Source organism: Silene latifolia, chromosome X (assembly GCF_048544455.1).
Source record: "Silene latifolia isolate original U9 population chromosome X, ASM4854445v1, whole genome shotgun sequence".
In the NCBI taxonomy this organism is placed as follows: Eukaryota; Viridiplantae; Streptophyta; class Magnoliopsida; order Caryophyllales; family Caryophyllaceae; genus Silene; species Silene latifolia.
Genome location: NC_133537.1, coordinates 212,315,843 through 212,336,770, shown reverse-complemented (window position 1 = coordinate 212,336,770; position 20,928 = coordinate 212,315,843). Strand labels below are relative to the sequence as shown.

Here is a 20,928-nt window from a genome sequence, read left to right as displayed (position 1 = left end):
CATTTTATGAGATATGGACCGAAATATGGAGGGAGTAGTAATGAATTGTGGTTGTTTTATTTTATTTGATTAAATAGCTAATCATGCCTACACTACAATTCTTACACACCTACTCTTACATCTCTTATACAACCTATTATCTTGTGAAGAGAAAAAGCGTAAAGGAAGATGCCATCCTTGGCATTTTATGCATGATCCAACCGGTCCTCCCTCCTCTTATTAAGTGAATTTTGTTCTCTCATTGTCATTCTTACAAAACACATGCAAAAGCTTGCTCCATATTAACCCACTTCTTTCTAAACAAGTTTTAGAATACAATAAATTGTTCATCCATTCTAATATCAAAATAATGATACTAGTGTAGTAATAATAACCATATTAGAATTAATTTTAAGGATACTAGATTATTAATCTAGTTAATTAGTATACTAGTTTAAGAGATAAGTCTTGGGTTCAATCTAAGGAGAATCTCTATTTTGGGATTTTTGGATGATCATCCAACATATTAAGCTTAAGAACAAGTGAAGGAAGGTGACCTTACTTGTGCCCATATTTTTAAACCAACCAACAATGTAAGGGACGTTGTTTATCTTATAAATCTCTTATTTTGTTGTGCATGCACTAGATCTAAAGAACAAATAATTAAGAAGTTAGTTTGTTCACTATTAGAGGAGCCTAATAAGAGGTAAATAAACCTAATATAAAATGCGAGTTAAGGAGTTAGAATATTTACAAATGGTGGTTTAGGGAGGACTCCACCAAACTCTCACTCTTGAGATGAGATGTCAAGGGGGCATAGCCAAGGTGTTGTTGATGTTGCTCAACACCTTATAGAAGTAGTTGAAGGCTTGTTCATTGTCATTATAAATATCTTCAATAGACCTTTGAACATTGTGTTCTTCATGGTGGTGACTTGAGTCTAGATGGTCACCAAAGCCTTGGTCTAAAGCATTGCCAATGTAGGGACCGACTAAACCATCGAATTCGTCATCCTATTGACCACATACTTCACTAGCTTTCTTCCCAATAGTATCGTGAGTCGATGGAAACAACTCCTCTTTCTTGTTATCATGGCCAATGAGGCCTTCTTCTTCTCTTGTCGTAATTGGTGGTGAGCTATTCAAGCTCTCATTGTTGCAATTTCCTTGCTCTTTGGACGGAGCATCTTGAAGATTATCCTCTTTCTTCTTCCATATGGGTGGTGATTCTTTACCCATAGCTTGTTCTTTTCATTGAGATGCCAACTTCTTCCTATCACTTTCTCGGCTATAGTGATCAACCATGAAATATGGCTCATGTAAGCGGGGAGCTCTCATTGTCTTGTCAAGGTTAAAAGTGATTGTTTCATCTCCCACTTCAAGTGTGAGCTCTCCATGTTTCACATCAATCACCGCTCCCACGGTATGTAAGAAGTGTCTTCCTAAAATGATACGAATGTTGGAATCTTCCTCCATGTCAACAATAACAAAGTCCACCGGGATGAAGAACTTGCCAATTACTACGGGCACATCCTCCCATACCTTTAAAGGTGTCTTCGTTGATCGATCTGCCATTTAAAGCGTGATATTAGTGCACTTGAGTTCTCCCATTCCTAGCCTTTTGCACACCGAGTATGGCATGAAACTCACACTTGCCCCAAGGTCACATAAAGCTTTGTTAATTGTAGTGTCGCCAATGGTACATGGAATAGAGAAACTTCCCGGATCTTTGAGTTTTGGAGGTGAACTCCCTTGTAGGATGGCACTACATACGTTAGTGAACACAATAGTCTCTAGCTTCCGGATGGATTTCGTCTTTGTAAAATTGTCTTTCATGTATTTCGCATAAGCCGGAACATGATTGATTAATTCCGTGAATGGAATTGAGACTTCTAAGTTCTTCACAATATCCACGAACTTTCCAAGTTGTTCATCAAACTTAGGCTTAGCTTGACGACTTGGGAATGGAAGTCTAATCACAATAGGCTCTTTCTCCTAATCCTTCTCTTCATTCTTCTTTGAAACTTCTTGAATGATGGTGGGTTCTTATTCTTTAGAGTTTTCCACAACTCTTTCCTTGTCACTAGTCGCCACAATGTCTTCCTCAATTTGCTTCTTTGGCCTTTCATACCTTGTACCACTCCTCAAATGGATGACACTAACTGATTCATGTCTTGGGGGATTAATTTGAGGTGGTAATTGCCCATTTTGTCTTTGAGAGCTAGAGGATGCTAATTGAGACATTTGTGTCTCCAACATCTTTGTGTGAGCTAGTATGTTGTTGATGATGATTTCTTTTGCTTGGCTATCTTTTTGCATTTGGGTGAAAAATTCTTGTTGGTTCTTTTGCATTTGGAGGACCGCTTTTTGAACATCAGATCATGGTTATTGGGTTGATTGTAAGAGGGTTGATTTTGATAACCTTGGCTTTGGTAAAAGGGTATTTTAGCTTGGTTCCTCATTGGAGGTGGGGTGTATGTTGGTTGAGGGTTTTGAACATTTTGGCTTTTGTATGAAAGGTTGGGAAGGAATTTGGTATTCTCATTGTAATAGTTGGAATAAGGGGTGCCACTCTTGTATGCTTGGAAAGCATTCACTTGTTCCCCTATATTCGCTTTGGTCATGTCCCAAAGTTCCACAACTCTCACATACTCCACTTGGAATTGAGGATGATGTCACCATAGCATTAACATGTTGCTTGGATGATTTGGAGACCTCTTCAAGTTTATCCATGGCCTTCTCAAACTTCAAATTAATGGTGTCAATTTGAGCACTTAGTTAAGCACCTAATTGAGTAATGGAATCCACCTCATGCTTTCCTCCTCTAGTAGCCTTCCGAGGCCTGCTATATTGCGAGTTATGGACCGCCATTTCTTCAATTTTGTTCCATGTTTGATTGTCATAAACTTCGGTGAACATACCATTGGATCCCATATTGAGAATGTTTCGGGAGTCTTCATATAGACCATTCAAAATTGTTTTACAAGGAACCACTCGCTAAGTCCATGGTGTGGACAAGAATTACAAGTGTCCTTGAATCTCTCCCATGCTTCATACAAAGATTTCTCATCCCTTTGTTTGAACCCGGTGATTTGGGCTCTCAACATGTTAGTCTTTTCCGGAGGATAGAATTTCTTGTAGAAAGCAAGTGCCAATTTCTTCCAAGAATCAATACCAAGAGTAGCCTTGTCTAGGCTTTCAACCATTGTTTCGCGGTACCAATCAAAGAAAAAGGGAACAAGACCCATCAGATTTGGTATTGAGTAACTCCGATTTGAGAAATCGCATCACAATAGTCACAAAAAGTCTCCAAATGTGAGTGAGGGTCTTCACTAGGCATCCCTCCAAATTGACTTCTCTCAACTAGTTGTATAAATGCGGATTTGGCAATGAAATTACCTTTTTAAATGTTGTGGCGTAGGAGTACCATTTGGTAGGTTCTCCTTAGTTGGTACGGAATGTGATGAGAATTTAGGCATCGTGGGTTGATTTTGTGGTGGGTTTTATATTAGGTTGTCATCTCCTTCTCTTGCAAAAGGGTTGATAAACTCAATGTTATTTTGTTGAATGTCTACAATTTCTCCAATACCTCTCAAAGTACCTCTAGCAAGTCTTCTATTGTTGGTCAAAGTTCTTTCAATTTCAAGATCAATGGGTAACAAGTTACCTTGTGATCTCCTAGACATGAAAAATATCAAACAACTCAAAAACAATTAGAGCAACCATGAGGAGATCGACTTCCCTAAGGTAAAGAAAGACACAACTAAAAACAATTAATGAAAATCAAATCAACTTAACACCGTCCCAGGCAACGGCGCCATTTTTGGTGTCGGTTAAAACTCATCGTCAAAAGCTACCTAAACCAAAAAAATATTTATAACTTCACAAACTACTCTTAGCAAACAGGCATGTAAGGTCGGATCCCAAGGGACGGGTATTGATGTAGGATTTTCAATTGCAAATGATTGTGTCATAGGGTGTCACAATTTGGGTTGAGATAGGAGATCAACTAAACTAATCAACAATATAAAAGCAAGGTAATAAAAACAAGCAAGGTGATTAAAATGAGATGTAAACAATTGATTAAAAGCACTAAGGTGTCATGGGTTCATAGGGGATTCATGGGAGTTGAACATACAAACATATTCTCTACTAGATGCAAGCACTTATTGTTGTGATGGGATCGACTTGGTGTATAAGCTTAAAATCCCTAAGAAGGTTTGGGTCCCGGAGCTGAATCGATTAGATTGTACAACACCTACAAGTCGACTTAGTCCTTCCTATCCAACTATATGCATGGTCTAATGAGACTCGAGTTGGTGTATAAACTTACAAGTCTCATTGAAAAGATAAGTGATGGGTAAAAAATGCAAGGATTCATAGGCTCGCATTTCATCAAACATAACATGTGCATAATTTGAAATCACAACAAGCAAGCAAATTAATTATGAAAACATATTAGATTAAGCATGAATCCATCCCCATGTTGGTTTATGCTAATTCTCCATTAACCCTAGTTAAGGAAAATAGTCACTCATTATCAAGTTTAACATGCTAACAAGGTTGTCAATCATACTAGCAAAGCAAAACATGATGAATAAATGAAAATGATTAACAATAATTAACAAGGTTAAGAGAGAATTATACCTATGAAGATGATTCCAAATAATAAAGAAAAGAATAATAGAAGTACTTGATGATTGATGGAAGGTTGTCAATCATCCAAATAAACCCAAATAATCTTCTAATTACCCAAAAATAAATGAAGAACAATAGAGAATTAAGGAAAGATTAAGTACTGAGATTTGTATTAAGACTAGATTAAAAGTTGATTGTAAGATTAAGCAATGATTAAAACTTAATTAAGAAAGTATTAAAAGGGCATGCTAATCTAAGTAGTACAATGGGGTATTTATACTAAAGATTAGGTACAAGGATTAGGGTTACTAAGGGCTTAAATGACTATTAAGTCCATAACAAAAGTTGAGGAAATGCTCCTCTCGAAGGAAATGAGCATCTCCGTTTGGCTAGTCTCGCCATGATCCGTGCGTCTTGGGAAGTGACACGGACTCTCTGGACTGTGATCCGAGCGGATCGTCTGGAAGACGCACGGATCCTTTGGCTTCAAGACGAGCATCTTAGCTGCAGGACACTCGGATGGTGGTGAAGGAAGACGCCCGGATTGGGTGTGATCCACTCGGATCCCACGACAGACTGCTTCTCTTCTTTTCTTCCTTCATAATCCGCAAGGATTATTTCGGGGATGCAAGGATCCTTTCGTCATTGCCCATTTCACTTTATTATCTAAATAGGCCTGCTAGTATCATCTTCTCTTTGATGCTTGGTCATTAGATGCGATCAATTTAGCTTCATTCGCCATGTAAATGCAAGGTTAGCACTCCTTTCCTACCAAAGAGACAAAACCTCAAAGAATATACAAAATGGGAAACTAAAGATAGTAAATGGCCCAATTATGGACTATAAAGCATAGGAACGAGGTTAATTCGGGGACTAAATGTGCTAAAATATAATTCACATTAGGCCCGAGTCAGCCAACCGTTACCAATTTACGTTGACCAGCTTTAGCCCGAGTCAGCAAACCGTTACCGAGTCGGCCAACATTTATTATACACTAGGAATTATTAATTTGTATCTTATACAAATAATTAGTTTTTCCTTTTGGGCATCATCCTATAGGTGTGATCTAAAGGGATCAGCTGATCACCGCCGTCATACGACAATAACGTTAAACTCTAGTCCGCCAACCGTTGCCGGTTTACGTTGACGAGCTGCCAGATATAAAATAAATCCATAGTGTATTTCTAATTTGAGATTTATTAAGTAAACGCACTATTGTGGAGGACACCTACTCCAACAATCTCCCACTTGTCTGATACAAGTGTGCGCTACCGATTCTCTTGTCCAAAATATCTCCCACTCAATGCAAGAAGTCTTCCAAGTCGTACTTGCACACGATCATATCATGAGTGGTTTCCCAGATCAGGTGAGTAACTGTCTGACAGGAGAATCTACCATAGATCTACTCCGAGCGTGGCCACGCATTTCCAGTAACTACACCTCGAGTGGCCCTGAGGTGTATAAACCCAGACGTGGGTGGACAATTCCTTGTACCCAATTTTCTTTTTTCGGCCACAGATCACCATGACCTCGAAAATGCCCTTCGGCCTTCTTTTACGGTGCGACTTAGGACAAGAACCAAAATCAATCGGAAATTGTACTAACTCAGATAAATAGTCACTAGTCAAAAGAACTAACTCATAATGAAATGTTATAGAAGTTCTCGCCACGACCAGGCTAAAAGAACTCTATAAGCGGTCACTATCCGACAGAGTGTCTCACAGTCTGCCTATGTGAACTCTATAAGAGGTCACCATTAATCGACTCACAATCTAGTCACTCTGAGACGTCACCTCATTAAGTAACTAGGGACCAAAATACAATGTTAATCCAGTTCGCTTTGATAGGGTTCAACGTTGTCACTACAACCTATTCGGATAAAATAAAGTATTCAATTCAGATAAAACTGAATATGAGAGTTTTATATATTAAAACTCAAACGATAAATGCAATTATAATATAAGAAATAATTTATACAATATCTAATTATCACATATTATATAATTTACAACAGTTCCTTCATTCGCCTAAGCCTCATAAAATTAACATGACTGTCATGTTTAGCTTGAGACAATGGTTTGGTTAAAGGATCAGCAACATTTTGATCTGTCCCGACCTTACAAACTGTTATTTCCTTCCTTTATATGAAATTTCTAATTACATGAAATTTTCTAAGTACATGTCTAGATTTTTTACTAGACTTGGGCTCTTTAGCTTGAAAAATCACCCCACTGTTATCACAAAAGATTGTGATAGGATCCGCAGCGGACGGAAGTACCTTTAGTCCCTCCAAAAATTGCCGAATCCATACAGCTTCTTTGCAGATTCAGATGCTGCAATGTACTCAGCCTCCATTATAGAATCTACGGTAACTGACTCTTTAAAACCTCTCCAGCACACCGCTCCTCCATTTATCAAAAATACAAAACCAGCCTGAGATTTTTAATCGTCTCTATCTGTTTGAAAACTAACATCTGTGTAACCATTTACACATAACTCAGTATGCCCTCGAAACACAAAGAAAAAATCTTTAGTCCTTTTCAAGTACTTAAGAATATTCTTCACGGCTATCGAGTGACTCTTACCTGGATTCGTTTGATAGCAACTCGTCATACTCAAAGCATATGATATATCGGGACGTGTACACATCATGGCATACATGATTGATCGAACAACGGAAGCATACGGGATCAGACTCATGCGTTCAATATCCTTAATTAGGTTCAGTAGGACACTGCGACTTTCTTAAAGTGATCCCACTACCCATCGGTACGTATCCTCTCTTAGAGTTTTTTATAAATGTTTAAGAATCTTATCTATATAATCCTCTTGACTTAAAGCCAATATCTTTTTGGATATATCTCTATAGATTCGGATATCTAAGATGCGCTGCGCTTCTCCTAAGTCTTTCATTTGAAAATGACTTCCCAACCACTCCTTTACAGAGGTGAGCATTGGAACATCATTCCCAATGAGTAGTATGTCATATACATATAAGACAAAGAAAACCACTTTACTCCCACTAAACTTCAGGTACAAACACGGTTCCCCAACACTTCGAGTGAATCCGTTTTGTTTGATAACATGATCGAATCGGTGATTCCAACTCCTTGATGCTTGCTTAAGACCATAAATGGATCTTTTAAGTTTTTTAGCATATTCCAAATATAGAATAATACAGAGTGTTATTGATGATGGAATAAGAAGAGGCCCTAAGGTTTTTTAGCATATTCCAAATATAGAATCATTTTTTCATCCTTTGCCGTATAAATTCCTTTTATTTGATTTGGAATTAGAAGTGAATCAGATTTTAGCTTAAGGTTTTGAACACCGAGGTCTAGATATACCTTGAGTGTAACACCTCGGCCCAAACCAGGTCGGGAGCGGTTACTTATGATAGCTCACCAGGCTGTGTACATGGCCCACAGATCAACACAGGTCCTTTATAGCACATTTTGTTCTCACTCATGCGCATCCCGGGAACCTTCCCAGGAGGTCACCCATCCTAAGACTACTCCCAACCAAGCACGCTTAACTTTGGAGTTCTTTCACGTGGATGACCATAAAAGAAAGTGCACTTTGTTGATATGAGTAGTACTTCTAATCCCTTTAAGCACTAGTCATTTAAGCCTATCACAGTACCTCTTCAATTAACGTGGGGTGTTACAGTGAGTCCTATTATGAGAGCTTCATATTCCGCCTCATTGTTAGTAGCTTTGAATTCACAACTCACAGCCTGGGCTATAGTGTCCCCTTTTGGCGATTTTTTCACTAATCCTAATCTTGTACCTCTTACGTTGGATGCGCCATCAGTGAACATGTACAGGGTCCACTGCTAGTCAGGGGTTTTTTTTTTCTAGCTGGTGAACTTCTTTGGCCAAGTCTGATTCTATGTTAGGGCTAAAATCAGCCACAAAGTCTGCTAAGGCTTGTGATTTTATTGTCGTCCTGGGTTCGAAGGTGATATCATAGGTGCTAAGCTGAACTGACCATTTGACCATCCTGCCTGATAGGTCAGGCTTGCCTAGGACAACTTTTATGGGTAGGTTGGTCATAACTATTATGAGGTGAGACTCAAAATAAGGACGCAACTTGGCACATGGCATAATACAGCTAAAACATACTTTTCAAGTAAACCATACCACATTTCTGCATCTAGTAGGCTTTTACTTACATAATATACAGGGTGTTGCTGGCCTTCTAGTTCCTTTACCAAAAATGCACTTACCGCGGTTTCAGTGATGGAGAGGTATGTCGGCAGGGGTTCCCCCTTTGCTGGCTTGGGCAGTAAAGGTGGGGATGAGAGATATAATTTTAAATCTTGAAAGGCTTCTTCATGTTCAGGGGTCCATTGGAACCGCTTATTTTTTCTGAGTAGGTTGTAAACAGTTTTACACTTTTCAGATGACCTGGATATGAATCTGTTCAGGGCTGCTACTCTTCCTGTCAATTTTTGAATGTCCTTGACAGACTTGGGTGATTGTAATTCAAGAATGGCCTTGATTTGCTCAAGGTTGGCTTCTACCTCCCCTTTTGGTCACCATATAACCTAGGAACTTCCCTGCAGAAACTCCAAAGTGGCATTTTACAGGGTTGAGCTTGATGTTATATTTTTCGAGGATTTGAAATGCTTGTTCTAAGTGCTTCACATGGTGTTGTGCATTTTTTGATATCACTACCATGACGTCAATGTAGATCTCTATGGTGTCCGCTATCTGCTCATTGAACATCATGTTGACCAGGCGCGGGTATGTTTCCCCTACATTCTTTAGGCCGAATGGCATGGTAGTGTAACAGTATATGCGCCGGTCAGTAATGAATGCAGTACTTTCCTAGTCAGTAGGGTACATCTTTATTTCATTGAATCCACTGGAAGCATCCATGAATGTCATCATCTCGTGTCCTGCCGTTGCAACTACCATGGAATCAATGTGCAAAAGAGGGAATGGATCTTTTGGACAAGCTTTGTTTAAGTTAGTGTAGTCTACACGGACTCTCCATTTGCCGTTCTTTTTCTGCACGACCACTACGTTTGCCAGCCATTCAGGGTACATTACTTCTTTGATCATGCCTATATCAAGGATGTGTCAATATTAAGCTTATGAGTGATAACATCAGCACTAATTCCAGTCATATAAAAGGGAGACTAAGCAAAACCAGAAGATTTTCTTTTAAGAAAACTTACTAATTCCGGCTTGACTGAATCAGGGGCATCAGAGCCGACTAGAACATACCTCTCAGGGTACTCAGGGTTGAGGATTAACTGGTCTGTTTCCATCTTAGGTGGCTCTACATAAGTGCTCCTGACAGGGTACGGTAATTGTTATGCGAGGGACTTACCTGCCTTGGAAGGCTTTAGGGCCTCAGTGTAGCATTCTTGGGCTGACTTATGCTCACCTTTATTAGTTGCTACTTCCCAATCTGTTGGTATCTTGATGCATTGGTGATAGGTTGATGGGACAGCCTTGATATTGTGAATCCAAGGTCTGCCTAGGATGACGTTGTAAGAGGACAGGCAGTTCAGAACTCCAAACCTTTCGTAGGATGCAACATCTTAAAACTAAGTAGGAAGGTAGATCTCTCCCAAGGTGCTTTTTGTCTTGCCACTGAACCCTACCAAGACACTGGACATCATGGTGATTTGATCCTCTTTGATCTTCATAGCTTTGAGCACGTCTAGCATGATCAGGTTTACTGAGATGCCTCCATCTACTAAGATCCTCCTTACATTGGCGGTTCCAATTTGCATGGAAATCACCAGGCCATCATGATGGACGTCAGGGATACCTACCAAGTCACAGTCGCTGAATATGATAGGTGGGATATTGTCAGGTTTATAGGGTGACTTAATTTGAGGCATTCTGGCTATTTTCTTTCCAGCTGAACTGGTCGGGCCACAAATCTCTGATCCACCATTTATAAGTTTCACTTCATAGAGTGGAGGTGGTGGAGGGAGATTGCGTTCCAGCTTCTGCTCTTGGTTATTTCTGCCGGTTTCTTCAATCATGCCCCTGGCTTTTATCAGGTCTTTCAGGTATCCAGCTTTTAACAAGTAGGCTACTTCCTTTCTAAGGGTGAAGCAGTCTTCTGTTGTATGTCCCATATTAATATTAAACTCGCACCATTTAGTATGGTCCTTCCTTGGATTTGGGTTGTCTGACTTCCTGGGCTATCTGACTACTGGTCCCATGTTGTCCAGCTGTTTGATCAATCCTGCAATGTCAAAACAAAAGTTATGTTTAGAAATAGGAAGATGAATTTTAGTCTTACCTTGTTGTTCTTGTGTCAGGTTGACTTCTGATTGATCAGGCCTGGTATATGGACCACTCTTGTAGGCGTTGCTTCTGCTTTCACTTTTTTCCGTATGGCTTGTCATAGTCTTTTGAATTGCATGACCCTCCAAAGATGTAGCTCTTGTCCTCTTCTAGCCTAATATAGGCAAGCGTCTTTGCCTGAACATCTTCGAAGGAGTGATAGGGATACTTGGTTAATTACACACATAGATCGTTGTTGGTAACAATCCCTGCCTGAACGCTTCCACTGCTGTGCCGATGTCACACCTGGGTATTAATACCTTTTTCTTGTTGAACCTAGCAAGGAAGCGTCTTGGTCGCACTCACTTGGAGGTTTAGTTTTCGGTTACTTGTCGTTAAGAGAACCTAGACCAAAACAATATTTATAACTTCGCAAACAACTCTAGAATTAGTAAAGAGGCAAGTAAAGGTCGGATCCCAAGGGACGGGTATTGAAGTAAGATTTTCAATTGTAAATAGCGGTGTCTAAGGGTGTCACAATTTGGGGTTTGAAGTAGAAGATCACTAAAGTAAATAGCAATGAAAGTAAACAATCAAGATGATTAAAAAGGGATGTAAACAATTGATAAAAGGCACTAGGGTGTCATGGGGTCATAGGGGATTCATGGGAATTGATCATACAAATATATTCTCAAATTATAAGCAAGCAATTATTGTTGTGATGGATCGAGTTGGTTTATATCTTACAATCCTAGGAAGGTTTGGGTCCTGAAGCCGAATCGATTAGATTTTACAACACCTACAAGTCAACTTAATCCTCCCTACTAAACTATATGCATGGTCTAATAAGACTCGAGTTGGTTTATGTCTTACAAGTCTCATTGAAAAGGTAAGTGATGGGTAAAACATGCAAGGATTCATAGGCTTGCATTTTATCAAACATAACATGTGCATAAGTTGAGATCACAACAAGCAAGCAAATAAACTATGAAAGCATATTAAATGAAGCATGAATAATTCCCCATGTTGATCTCCCCTAATTACCCATTAACCCTAGTTAAGGAAACTACTCACTCATTATCAAGTTTAGCATGTTAACAAGGTTGTCAATCACATTAACAAAGCAAGACATGATGAATAAATGAAGATAATTAACAATAATTAAAAAGGGATTAAGAGAATTATACCTACTAATGATTCCAATAATAAAGCAAAGAATAATAGAAGTACTTGATGATTGATTGGAAGGTTGTCAATCTCCCAATAATAACCCAAATAATCTTCAATTACCCAAAATAAAAGATGAACAAAAGAGAGATTACGGAAATGATATTTGTATTAAGACTTGATTAAAAGTTGATTACAAGATTATGAGGAGATTAGAATGATATAAACTACACTAGAGATTGATAAGAAGAACATCATTATCTAATTAGACTAATGGGGTATTTATAATGGGGATTAGGTACACAAATTAGGGTTTACTAAGGGCTTAAATGACGATTAAGTCCTTGAGGAATCACTCCTCTCAAAAGAGATGCCGGTCTCCTTTTTTTGGTCTTTCCAAAATATGCGCATCCTTCATAGAAAAAGAAGAAAACGGAAATGCCTGTAACACAATCTGAGCGTCCAAAGCATCGGGACGAACGGATTGTCTGGCTGCTGGACGAGCGGATTGTCTGGTCGGACGCTCGGATTGTGGCCTTCTTGGACGAGCGTCCCGAGGGTCAAGCCGCTCGGATTCTTCGTCAGTTTCCTTCTTTTCTTCTTTTCTTCCTCCTTCTTCCAACAATCCTCGGGGATTTTGTCGGAGATGCAAGGATCTTTCCTCATCATTGCCCATCTACTATAATATGTACAAAGGCCTTCTAGTCTTGTCTTCTCTTTGATGTTTGGTCATTGAATTCAATCAATTTAGCTCTATTTTGCCATGAAAATGCAAGGTTTGCACTCCTGTCATACCAAGGGAACAATACCTCAAAGAATATGCAAAACAAAGGACTAAAGACAATAAATGACCTAAATATGCACTAAAAAGCATGGGAATAAGGCTAATTCGGGGACTAAATACGCTCAAATAATGGTCACATGAAATATCCCCAAAACGAACCTTTGCTCGTCCCGAGTAAAGAGGTGACAAAGACTAGGACCGTTATTTAAACTAACCTAATAGCATAGGTGATATGAGACAATTAGCGGGTCTCACTCCGCCCCTTCAACTTACAACAAGACAACCATGAGGTAGGATGCCTTCTTGCACACAAAATCAAGTAATGGATGCATCTACAAAAGAATAGCCACTTTCCTCATCTGGCGGAAATTATCTACAAGGGAAACAATTCAAGGGTACACACTCCTTCATAGATGCAATTTCTTCAAACTATTAAGCCTAGAAGGATACCAATAAATCACCTCCAAGTTGTGTCAAGCTAGGGTACCTTTGTCCTCAATCATTAAATGCTTTTGTCAAGAGTAGACTCCCTATGGTGTTAGAAACACTGGAGGATAGCGGAATTCCCCTTCTTGCCTAGACAAGAAGAAGGGTCGTCCCCTCTCTACCATGCACAAAAGTGGATACGATGGATAAAGGGATCAATTGATATTTGAGTTTCATTTGGGAGTTTGCTTTTGTTGTTGTTTTTCCCCCCAGTTTCTTGTGGCATATAACATTTGAGAACACTTTCTCTTGCCATTTCTTTTGATGTTTGGCATTTCAATACTTGACAACTTTTCAACTTTTTGCATTTTTCTTTTGAACATTTTCAAAGCTACCCCATTTGTAGCGAGGGTGCTTATATTTGAAGCATTAGGAGTCTATTTTTGCTCCTCTTTTCATTTGATGCATTTTGCAAACTTTTTGACTTTTCATTTCATTTCTTGAACTCAAATTTTGAACAATTTCTTTTTGTGTCCATTCCCTTTGTTGACAAAATATGGTAGAACATGGATGAATGATGGTTGAATGGTTTCAAGGGTCACCTTGGAATAAACGGTAGCCAAGGAGTTATCACTTCACAAGGTACTCTTGACTAGGCCTTAATCCATGGGTCAAAGGATACTAGCATGACACATCCTAGGGTGTTTTACAAGTATTCTAACAAGAAAAGTCTTAAGAAGAAAAAGCATCTACTAGGGCCTATATACACTTGTCAAGCTTCTCAAGTAGACGGTTTCACAAAATTTTTCTAACATGCAAACTACATGCCATGATGCAACTATCATATATACATCCTAATGCATATGCTTCTACCAACTAATATGCCAAATAATCTAAATGCAAGTCCTAAACTCGCGTTGTTTATACCGCATCAATTAAAATAAAGCCACATAGTCATTAACATAAAGTGGAAAAAAGAGATTGGGAAGATCATACCATGCGGTCTTCAATATCCTCATGTCTCGGATGTGGCATAGTCGATCAATGTGAACAAGGATAGACAAACATAATATATACAAACAATATATATAAGACTACACTACAAAGGAAATGAACTTGTTTTTGATTTTTCAATTTTTTTCAATTTTTTTGGATTTTTCGAATTTTTTTTTTGATTTTTGAATAAAAGTCAAGTTAGAATTTCCCATCCCACACTAGTATGGGCATTGTCCTCAATGGCCAATATGATAGGAAATTATGCAAGTATTATGCATGATTTCTAAACTAAATACAAGCTATACTAGGCTACACTACATGATGCATGGGTTTTTGTTATGACGGAGAGCGTAATTTAGATTACCTCCCGATGCGTATGCATGTACTTCCCCAAATCAAAATAGACATTATTTCTAATGTCTTAAATTTCGGGGTAGTTCATGCACACGAAATGCAATGCATGAAACAATCAATTGTCATTTTGGATTTTTCATGTGGGAACAATAAAAAGAACACCTTAATGGAGCCAAGGTGTTAGTCCTCCGTGTTGCTAGGACTCTTCAAACTATGATCAAGATAAAATAAAGTAAACAAAAGAAGTAGACAAACCATAAGAGTGTAGGAGCGTCCAAGGTTTGCTAATCCTCCATCATATCATCATCGTCATCATTTTCCTCCATAGTAGTGGAATCATCTCCACTCCCGCTTTCACTTCCTTGATCTTCTTCTTCTTCATCATTCCCTTGAACCTCTTGTTCTTCACCTACCTCTTCATCACCACCCTCATCATCAACATTCTCCTCTCCACCCGGTCTTTCACCACTAGATGTGCTTGGAAATAAAACCTCCCTATCCGCCCAACTAGGCAAAGGACATGATGAATCAAGTAGTCCTTGCCTAGCTAAATGAAGGAGGGGCAGATATTGGGCCTTGTAGGCATCCACTCGATCATTATATGCTTGTTGGTGCATTTATCTCTTGAGAAGGGTCAAGTAATCATTCCCCACTTCAACATCCTTGAGTTTGAACTCTTGATATTTGAATGGGTAGGGTGGTGTGACAATGGAGGAGGAAGGCTCTTCGATTTCGCCTCTTTGTTGATGAATGATATACTCGGCTTCCTTGGAGAGTGGAAGAAGGTAGTTTTTTCGGTGAACACTCAATCGGCAAATCTTTGAAGGCAAGGTGAAGGATCTAGCTTCATTGGTTAGCCTCCCATAGTTGGTGTGAAGAGGATCATACTTCACCCACTTAAACTTGTTAATCATGGCGTCCATATCAATGAGATGGCCTCCTTTGAGCGCTACATAAGTCTTGTCTTTGTTGAAGTTTGGGTCAAAGTGCTTGGCCAAATAGGTTACTAGGCCTCCATTCAAAATAAAAGCGGTGCCCTCTTTGCCACAATCGACATTAAGCCATCTTTCAACCAAAAGCCTTAGAGCATTGTATGGCTTAGTATACTTCCTTCCTATGTTCAAGGCCGACTCAAGAAGAACAAAATCGAGCTTGGTAAGATGATTAGTGCCGTTTCTCGCTATCAAAGTATTTCCAATGACCTTGTGCCACACTCTAATGCCCGGATGGTGGACTAATAGAGCACGACAAGCATGAAAGCTCACAAATTTCTTCTCGGAAATTGCCTCCCAAATGGGAGCGGGGTCATACTTTTCGGGGATCTTATGAATGTACGGGGCATCATTAAGGCCTAATATCTTACTCAAAACATCAAAGGTGATGCGCCTATTCACATTTACAAGACGAAACTCGATGTATTCTCTAGTCTCCACCTTAGTCACTTTCAATGAACTTATGAATTCCAAGGTGAGGGAGGGGTATGTCAATTCTCTCATGGTAAACAATTTACCCAATCCCATGGCCTCAAAGAAGGCTTTGGTTTGCTCAAGAACACCCAACTTTGTCAAGGCATTATCACAAATGAATTTTGTAGGCATAATGCTTTTCTTAGCAAAATGGACAAATTTATCCCTATGAGAATCGGAAGTGAAAATTACCTCCGGATAGTCAGATAATTGAGCAATAACCGGAGTTGTTGATGTTGTTGCTTCCATAGGGGGATAAAGTTGTTGAATTTCCAAATTTGCATTAGAAACTACCAAAGCCTTTGAAACTTTCTTTGCTTGAAGGAGTTGTTGCCTTTTTGAAAGTGCCTTTGCCTTGAGTGCCTTTGTTGCTCCTTTAGTTCTTGCCATTGTTGATTTACACCAAAGGAAGGTTGAAATCTACAATTTGTAGCTATGCTCAAATCGATTCAAGATGAAAGGATGTTGCTTTGTATCTCAAAAATCGATTCAAAGGTTGAAGATTTTGGTGTTTGAATCAATTGATTTTGTAAAAGGAGTGATTAAGTTTTTTTGTGAGGAAGTTTTGATTTGATTTTGTTGAATTTGGTTGAGGAAATCTTGTTTTTGGTGATGGAGAGGATGAGGGTTTTGGGGTTTATGGGTAGTGTTTGAATGTTGAAAGAATGAAATGAATGAGGGAAAGGGGTTTAAAATGCCCGACAATTTTAAAACAGCAGGGGAAGACGAGCGGCTGGAGGCACGTGACGCTCGGAATCTTCATAAATAGGCTTCAGGAAAACTCGCCAAAAGACGAGCGTCTTTCAGTGAAGACGAGTGGGTTCTCCATGTGGGACGAGCGTCTTTTCAAAAAGACGAGCGGATTCTCTTACAGGAACTTTTCTTAAGGTGTTGCAGCAAAAAGACGAGCGGATTATCCTTCAGACGAGCGTCCAGAATCAGACGAGCGTCTTCTCAGGTGGGACGCTCGGATTCTGTTACAGACCAATTTTTTGATTTTTACAGCTCAATAGGATGAACGTATTCCTCCTCAGACGCTCGGATTTCTGCAAGACGAGCGGATTACCCTTAAGACGCTCGGATTCCTCTTGGACAGCACGTATTCAGGTCCATCCGTGCACTGCATAACCCGTTTCATTTCCATTATTCAAATCTCGTGTTCTACATTGTAGGGGCACTAGAAAGGCATGAATAGCCTTAGAAATTGCTATCCCCACACTAAGTTAAAGCACTACACATCAATAAAATCATTAGTCCCTCCCTCACTTCTCTAAAAAATGATGAATATCTTGATCAAGGTACAAAAATCCAAAAATGACAAAAATGCAATGTAAGAATTAAAAATGCAAGTTAGGGAGTTAGAATATTTACAAATGTTGGTTTGGAGAGGACTCCACCAAACTCTCATCCTTAATAAAATGTCATGGGGGCATGTTCAAGGTGTTGTTGATGTTACCCAACACCTTGAAGAAGTAGTCGAAAGCTTGTTCATTACCATGATAAAGATCCTCAATAGATCTTTGCACTTGTTGTCCTTCATGATGGTCTTGATCGATAGCGTTGCCAATATAGGGATTGAAAATCCCTTCAAACTCATCATTCCAAAGACCGCAAACTTCGTCTACTTGATCATTAAAAATCTCTTGAGTTGATAGAGACAACTCTCCTCCTTTCTTGATTTGGCCAATGAGGCCATCCTTTTCACTTGTCATGGGTGAGCTTTTCAAGCTCTCTTTGTTGCTATTCTCTTGCTCTTTTGATGGAGCATCATCAACTTTATTTTTCCATTGGAATTCCGACTTTTTCCCATCATCCTTCCGGCTATAGTGATCAACCATAAAGCATGGTTCATGCAAACGGGGAGCTCTCATGGTCCCATCAAGATTGAAAGTTATGCTCTCATCTCCCACTTCTAGAGTAAGCTCTCCATGTTTCACATCTATCACCGCACCCGCGGTGTGCAAGAAAGGTCTACCTAGAATGATTGGAATATTGGAGTCTTCTTCCATGTTAACAATGACAAAGTCCACCGGGATGAAAAATTTCCCAACTCTTACGAGAACATCTTCCCATATCCCCAATGGTGTCTTCGTCGATCTATCGGCCATTTGGAGTGTGATGTTGGTACATTTAAGCTCTCCCATCCCTAACCTTTTACTCACCGAATACGGCATAACACTCACACTAGCTCCTAGATCACATAAGGCTTTCTTAATTGTGGTGTCGCCAATGGTACACGGTATTGAGAAGCTTCCCGGATCTTTAAGTTTCGGAGGTGAACTCCCTTGGATTTCACTACTCACCTTAGTGAAGGTGATAGTTTCAAGCTTCCGGATCGACTTCTTTTTTTGTAAGGATGTCCTTCATGTACTTTGCATAAGCCGTCACGTGATTGATTAATTCCGTGAAAGGAATCGAGACTTCCAATTTCTACAAAATTTCGATAAATTTCCCAAGTTGGTCATCAAATTTGGGCTTAGCTTGACGACTTGGAAAAGAAAGTCTAATCATAATGGGTTCTTTCTCCTTGGCCTTGTCTTCACTTTTCTTTGAAAATTCGTCCTTTGTTGGTTCTCCATCTTTGGAGTTTTGCACAACTTCTTCTTTGTCACTAGCTTCCACAACTTCATCCTCAACTTGCTTCTTTGGTCCTTCATATCTCGTACCACTCCTCAAGTGGATGGCACTAACCGTTTTATGTCTTGGGGGATTACTTTGAGGTGGTAATTGCCCCTTTTGTCTTTGAGAACTTGAAGATGCTAGTTGAGTCAATTGGGTTTCCAACATTTTGGTGTGGGCTAGGATGTTGTTGATGGTGATGTCCTTTGCTTGACTATCCTTTTGCATTTGAGTGAAAAACTCTTGTTGATTCTTTTGCATTTGGAGGACCGCTTTTTGAACATCAAAACCTTGGTCATTTTGTTGATTGTATGGAGTTTGGTTTTGGTAACCTTTGTTTTGGTTGTAAAAGGGTCTTTGATTTTGATTTCTCATGGGAGGTGGGGTGTATGTTGGTTGAGGGTTTTGAACATTTTGGCTTTTGTATGAGAGATTTGGGTGGAATTTGGTGTTTTCATTGTAATAATTGGAATAAGGGGTACCACTTTTGTATGCTTGAAAAGCATTCACTTGTTCATTTGTTCCCCTACATTCACTTTGGTCGTGTCCCAAAGTTCCACAATTCTCACATTTCCCACTTGGGATTGATGAAGATGCCGTCATGGCATTAACATGTTGCTTTGGTGATTTTGAGGCTTCTTCAAGCCTACCCATAGCTTTTTCGAACTTCAAATTGATGGTATCAATGTGAGCACTAAGTTGAGCACCCAATTGAGTAATAGAGTCTACTTCATGCCTTCCTCCTCTAGTAGCCTTGCGAGGTCTACAATATTGTGAATTATGACCGCCATTTCCTCAATCTTGTTCCAAGTTTGATTATCGTCAAGTTCGGTGAACATACCATTTAATCCCATGTTGAGAATGTTTCTTGAGTCTTCATAAAGACCATTCCAAAATTTTTGTACCAAGAACCACTCGCTAAGTCCATGATGAGGACATGAGCGACAAATTCCCTTGAACCGCTCCCAAGCTTCACACAAAGATTCTTCATCTCTATGCTTAAAACCCGTAATTTGAGCTCTTAGCATGTTAGTCTTTTCCGGTGGGTAGAACTTTTTGTAGAAAGCTAGGGCCAATTTCTTCCAAGAGTCAATTCCGAGAGTTGCCTTATCAAGGCCTTTCAACCATTGTTTTGCGGTGACAATTAGATAAAAAAGGAATAAGACCCTTCGAATTTGGTCTTGAGTAACACCGGTTTATGAAATCGCATCACAATAGTCGCAAAAAGTCTCCATGTGAGAATGAGGGTCTTCACTAGGCATCCCCCCAAATTGGCTTCTTTCGACTAATTGGATAAATGCGGATTTTGCAATGAAGTTTCTGGTTAAGTGTTGTGGTGTGGGAGTACCATTGGGTAGGTTCTCCTCGGTTGGTACAGAATGTGATTAAAATTTAGGCATTGTGGGTTGATTTTGTGTTTGATTTTGTGTTGGGTTCTCCTCACCTTGTCTTGCAAAAGGGTTAACGAACTCAATAGTGTTTGGTTGAATATCTACAACCTCACCAATACCTCTCAAAGTTCCTCTAGCAAGTCTTCTATTGTTTGTCAAAGTCCTTTCAATTTCGTGATCAATGGGAACAAGTTACCTTGTGATCTTCTAGACATGCAAAATATCAAACAACTCGAAAATAATTAGAACAAACCTTGAGGAGTTTTACTTCCCCAAGGCAAAGAAAGACACAACTAATAACAATTTAAGAAAATCTAAATCAAGTTAACACCGTCCCTGGCAACGGTGCCATTTTTGGTCGCACTCACTTGGAGGTTTAGTTTTTGGTTACTTGTCGTTAAGAGCACCTAGACCAAAACAATATTTATAACTTCACAAACAACTCTACAATTAGTAAAGAGGCAAGCAAAGGTCGGATCCTAAGGGACGGCTATTGAAGTAAGATTTTCAATTGTAAATAGCGGTGTCTAAGGGTGTCACTATTTGGGGTTTGAAGTAGAAGATCACTAAACTAAATAGCAATGAAAGTAAACAAGCAAGACGATTAAAAAGGGATGTAAACAATTGATAAAAGGCACTAGGGTATCATGGGGTCATAGGGGATTCATGGGAATTGATCATACAAACATATTCTCAAATTATAAGCAAGCAATTAATGTTGTGATGGATCGAGTTGGTTTATATCTTACAATCCTAGGAAGGTTTGGGTCCCGGAGCCGAATCGATTAGATTGTACAACACCTACAAGTCGACTTAATCCTCCTTACTCAACTATATGCATGGTCTAATGAGACT

At 39.3% G+C, this 20,928-nt stretch overlaps 2 non-coding genes across 2 annotated transcripts; both read left to right on the top strand.

Annotated features, from left to right (window-relative positions):
- Nucleotides 1–2,978: 2,978 nt before the first annotated feature.
- Nucleotides 2,979–3,085, top strand: LOC141624976 (small nucleolar RNA R71). Its single transcript, XR_012534777.1, has one exon. It is a non-coding gene; the product is annotated as a small nucleolar RNA R71 (small nucleolar RNA).
- Nucleotides 3,086–19,603: 16,518 nt separating this feature from the next.
- LOC141625299 (small nucleolar RNA R71) lies at nucleotides 19,604–19,710 on the top strand. Its single transcript, XR_012535087.1, has one exon. It is a non-coding gene; the product is annotated as a small nucleolar RNA R71 (small nucleolar RNA).
- Nucleotides 19,711–20,928: the final 1,218 nt, after the last annotated feature.